We start from the raw sequence: 6,000 nt of genomic DNA on the forward strand, positions 1-6,000 counted from the left end.
CTATTACACTTAATTATTAAAAGCAATTTAGAGGGGAAAAACTAAATGAGGGGTCTAAAAGAGCTCTCTATGACTCAAAGGAAAACTTCAGCAAAGAACTGAATAAATGGGTGAAAGGAGGCCAGAAGTAAAGTGTTTTTAATAAAAGTGATTCGATTCCTAGCCAGGCTCCAGCACAGAGGGATGGTAACCCTGGTGTTTTGTATACAGCTCTCCTCTGGAAGGAGCATAAAGATTTTTAGGCTTCCCAGAAATGGGCAGAGCTTCATTAAGACCTTTTCAGTGGAATGTGAGGGAAATGCTTTGTTCTTTAAGCAGAAGTTGTTGACAGCTTGCAGAGACATTGGCCAATTAAAAGAAATGATCCCCATTACATTAATTACAGAAAACTTTTAAAAGTCCTCCTAAGACTTTTTGCATGGATTTGTGCATCCAAATGTGTATCTCCTTGTCTGGAAAGGGAGAAAGCAAGTCTTGCTACTGAATGCTTATGACAAGATGTGAGAATTTGATTGGGGTTTGTTTTTTTAGCCAAAACACAATGGGGAGGTATTAGAGCCAAGAGCGAGGAAGCAGATGCCAGGGCTGGCAGAGGTGCTTTCTTTCACCCCACCTGAGCAGAGCATTGTTCCCAGCAGTGTGCCTTCTTCCTCATCCTGCTTCAGCTTTCACAAATTCATAAGGCAGAGAACAATATTATTTTATTTTGATGTGAATATATTTAGCAGGAGTGTCTCATTCCAAACGTGTAATGGATTCCTGCTCAGTGGGATATCCTATTTTTGATGCAAAATTGTATTTCTTTGTCTGCATCCCTGCGTTACAACTGCTGCATCTCACCATCCGCCTCGCCTCGCTCCAGCTCTGCAGGGAGAGGCTTCATGTGCCTCTGAGGGTGTACAGGATGGGGTCTGGAAAGCAAGGAGGGTACACAGGATGGTGCAGGCAGGACAACATTCCTGTCTCAATGCTGCTTGTACATCTTTTGCCAGTGACACAGAGAAATAAGGCTGAAGAAAACCTTACACGCTCATCCAGCCAGCCTTTACTGTGATGGAGTTAAATTCTGCTGTCTCCCCTTTTCTAAAGTGAATAACTCACTGCTCAGTGTGCCAGTTAATAGTTATAACAAACTCCAGGTCTCCTGGAAGCAGAGTAAAACATTGTTTTCATACAGGGGAGATAGCTCCTCTACACAGGTAGCTTCTCTCCTGAATTTCCTTGCGCAGAGAAGTTCAGCCTCACTTGTCAGCCCCCAGGGCAATTCAAGGACTTAAAAGCAGGATACTGTTTAAGGGTTCAATCAAAGCAAACAAACTGCTAAAAATAAATTGGCATCCCATCTGTTACCAGGCAGGGAATTTAGTCTTAGCAGTCAGGGGACGGGATGAAAGGCTGCAATAAACACCTTGAAATGGATATCTGAGAAATTCTGTGGCCTCAGGTAAATGGTCTGATTTTCTCTTCCTTCCTTTGCACAAAAAGTTTTTTTAATTTATTTTTCCTAAGGGAGAGAAGTGAGCACAGGCTTCTGTGGTACGAGGAGGGAAGCAAACAAATATTGAACATCCAAGTTTAATAATGTTCAAATGAACTACTGCTGATAAACATGGTTTCACTGGCAGAACATGAAGCACAGGGGGTGATCCAAACCTGGTGCCAGCCCAGCCTGCTCCCAGCGAGCAGCATGGCAGGCAGCGTGTTGAAATCCACTCCTGTAGCACCCAGGGAAACTATCTGATATTCTGGTCTCTCCTGACAGCAAAAGCCTTTCTGTGGCAAAGCCTTTCCTCAAGGAGTAAATATTTTGCAAATTAACAGCATGCTAATGGACTACAGTGTATGTTACTGCTGCAGCAAAACACGGGGTGCCTGTGAAAGTCTATTTACCTGCGAGAGGCAGCGAGCAGCAGGAACCTGCCCAGTACTTCAGATAAAAGACAGCAGAGAGCTGTCTTCAGGCAAGCAGCACTGTTTCCTACAGGTGTATCCAAAATATATTAAAAAGACAACAAAGAGAAATGGGCAGGAATTAAATGCTAACATGAAACGTGCCACCCTGCCTGCAGTGGGACCAGGCTGCTGCGCCCGCAGCGGGAGCTGGGAGGGAGCCCAACCCGAAGGAGGACCTTAAACAGGACTGGTGGCACGGCCAGACACAGCTTCACGAAGAGCAGACAAGTAATGTGTGATAAAAAATAAGAACTCACTATTGAAACCCCAAAATGCTTCATTCTCAGCAGAGGATGTAAAGGATTTGGTGGGCAATAGCTGGGGAATGATGGAAGGGGTGGGCTGTGGTGCTGGTACAAACTGCACGTTGCATGACTGGTGCACCCCATTGCTGCTGACTTTGTTAGTTCAGTCGTAATAAATCAAAGTGTTTTGTGCTGAACAAGCACAGATAATAAAGCCACGTTGAATCAAGAGTTTTCATACCAGTGAGATGCCTGGACATACCATTTTGGGATATGTCTGCAAATTCATTAGTAACTTCTGGAAACTCTCTTCCTTTTGGCAAGCATCCTTCTTGTCCCCCAAGGAGCTGGCATCCACATCCTCCAGGATATTCACTGCTTGGCTCCTTGTGTTGGCAGTGATCTGCATTAATATATCATGTCTGATTGGATTTACTTTTTCTAAAACCAGAGGGGGAAGGCAATTGAAAATAAAAAGTAGAAAGTGCTTTTCTAAGAAGTGTCCAGTAAAGCACAGACTTTGCTTTTCATCTGGTGAAAATATTATCATTTTAATTCAGGAAAACACCATGTGAGAATGAGTTCAAGTCCTCATTTGAATCTACAGAGGCTTTTCTTTTCCAGAAGGACCATATTTTCTTCGGGAGCTTGGTTTTTCCTGGCCACGATTCCCATGCCTCCTACCAGCTCCCATCATGTCTGGCCTTTTGCCTTTCTTTTTTTTTGAAATCTGGTTTTACTCTGTATCTCAAGAGAAGGCAGCACTCACTGATCAAATCACACACATGCACACAAGAAATATAAAATTTGACATTGTAATTATGGAGTTCTCATATTAAATCTATGTTCATTTTGTGTAGAAGCAGCTCTTGAGCATTATCACCATTGCCTTTTGTTGATTTTTCACAAATAGCCTTATGAGAGCTGCTTAGAGTTTTTGTTGCCATTCAAGCTGTGAGATCATTATGAACCAGAAGATTGAAACTTTAAGATGCAAGACAACATGGATCATAGCCAAGAAACATATTTGGGAAGCAAAAATAAAGCAGATGTTTAAAGTCAGGAGAGCCTGACAGACAGAGATCTGTGGAGCTCAGAAAATACAGGCTGGTTTAAGCAGAAAGAAAAAAATAATAATAATAAAGTGCCAGCTCCTCCTGGTGCTGTCTGGGGCTGCTGGTGAGCACACTGACAGTGTTATGCTGGGGGTGCATTCCCCACAGCATGCTGGTACGCTGCATGCAGCCCTGGGGCTCTGAAGCAGCCTCTCACGTGGAAATAGCACTTCCATTCCTGATTTTGCTCCTTCTAAGGCAGCCTCTTGAGCAATTTGCCTTTTACACCTTACTCTTTGATAGGGATGCTCAGAATACCCTGCCTTCCTCTCTGCCATTGCCAACCTGAAAATGGACACCTGACAGCTATTTCTAGTTCCTGGCTATATAAATAATGAATGGTTTCATACCGGGAGGAATCAAATAGCACCAGATGACTCTGGTAATAAATCAGGAGAAAGGCAGGTGGTCTCTTGTCAGGCATCTCAAAACCGATGTGCAGCTTTATGAGGAGGGAGGTGGCTCCGGTACAAAACCCATCAATATAAATCTCAGATGCTTAGAAGTTACAGCACTCCAGTGCTGTTTTAGGCATTGTCATAGTTCTGGTCTTGTATGAAGAGTTCTCAGCAAAAGGCTAGTTTAAAGAACAAAACTGCACCCCCTAACTTGTGGTTTTTGTTCACCACTGTTCCCTAAGCCTAACTTCATAGCATTCAGTGGGGGAACAGCTCCCCTCCGCCAGGCTCACTAAAGAAAAAATCTAGTAAATGCGTGATACTTGGGGTGGGAAATTAAAACTCGCCTTCCTCCCAGTGACCACTAGGTAGCTCTCTACTCACTTTTAGACCTTGACAACAAGCAACCATTTTCACCACGTGCAACTGCTAGCACCTCTCCCATCGATCTCCCCCCTGCAGCTGGTTTGTCCCTTCCTTTACACAGTTCTTCTAGTCTTAGTCTCTGTTCTGCTTAGAAAAGTTTTACTTTTAGGGGAGAAAAAAAAAAAAAAAGAAAAAAAAAAGGCAGGCTGAGGTCAGCTGAGCACGAAAGCCAGCATCCGTCTTGTACACTGTCAGATGGGATAGGAAGGAGGTGGGAAGGATCCTGCTGAAAAGAGGTGGTTTGGATTTAATGCTGCTGTAACGAACTGCACGGTGTGCCTGAAGATGACAGAGCACCTGGAAGGTGGTCTATTTACCCATAAGGATAACTGTCATCTACTTACACAGAACAGAGAAAAGAGTGTCTAAATAGGCTTGGATATATGCCCTGTGCCATAGCAGACCATGGTAGCTGCCAGCAGGTGTCCCAGAGCTATTTCCGAATAGTCAGAAAACAGATACTCTGAGTAACTGCATCTAGCAGGATCCGGGAAGATAAAAATTTCTCCAAACATCACAAAACCAAGGTAATGGCTTATTAGGAGTAACAGCACCTTGGGAAATCATACTACACTGTTTCTCTGGCCAGGTTACACATAGGTGAGTAAAGCAAACGCTCCCGAGTGCTGCTGGTCAGTCTCATGAAAGTGTGAGGACAGCTTCACATAGTGCCAGTCCAGGGTGCTAAAGTGCAGTTCACGTTTTCAGACAAAGCCGGCTTTTATCAGTACTCCCACATGCAGAGGGATGGACTCTGTGACTGCTTATGAAATGTTTTGTCATCTCACTTCAACTTTTCAGTAAGCTGATGAAAAAAAAGCATAAATCCATCAGACATGTTGTCTTACCAATTCCTGATATGTTTTGGCTACTTACAGAGAGTATGAGAAGTCTTCAGAGCAGATGTGAGATTCAATCTTGTTTGCTCACTTGTCATCACTCAAAAACCAAAACAAACACGCCTGCTCCTGCAGGAGTTAGCCCCCACGTCCTGTCTGCTCTGCCTTGCTGAGCTGCGTGCTTGCTCGTGCTGCCCTGGCTTTAAGGGTGACTTTTGGTCTGTAGCTCAGTTTTGTGTTCCTTAAAACTTGCTGCAAAGCAGCAATAGTGAGCCAAGGAAACTGTGGAAGAGGAATATGTGGCAATTATGCTGAAGACATCACTCATTTAAACAAAATCTCAGATGACATCATACTGCACTTGAAAGAAAGGTAATCTGGAAGGAGTCACAAAAAGCTCTTTCGTGCATAACTTCCCAAACACTATCCCTAGTCTGTAGGTTTTTCAGCATTTGCACTGAGTTCCTCTACATTGCCAGGGGTATTTCACAGGCAAGTGGAGCTCCCTATGAGCTCAGAAAAACATAAAAGCAGACAGGATACAAGTTTATTATGAATGCCTGTTTTCTCTCTGATATTTCATCATGGGTTCCAAACTTAGTGATGATTCTCATGAGAAGCTTAAAAATGCAGAGCTGGTTTGGTAGGACTTGCACATGTTTCTCCAGAAGTGCTGCATGCAGTTTTTCCGGAATTTATTTTCATAACTGAGCTGTCCCTTCCCAGTGTTTTGCCCTGTTCCTGCTGCACTGGCAGAGCCAGGGACCACCGGCTGTGTGACGCCAGCAGAAATAGAGGCAATGGAAAGCCAGGTCCAGGCTGTCCCCATCCTCCTCTGGGACTGCTGAGCAGAGCAGGCAGTGGTGTCAGTGTCTCACCTACAGACAGTGCAGAGGGTTTTTTTCTTGCGCTTGTGCCCGTAACTGCAGATAAAACAGAAAAAGTGATTTGAAGCTGCTATCTGGCCCAAGAGGGAAAAAAAGCTTAGCAGAAACACACATAATCCCAGATGAGACAAGATGAA

Source organism: Aythya marila (genome assembly GCF_965140915.1).
Source record: "Aythya marila genome assembly, chromosome: 24".
Lineage (NCBI taxonomy): Eukaryota > Metazoa > Chordata > Aves > Anseriformes > Anatidae > Aythya > Aythya marila.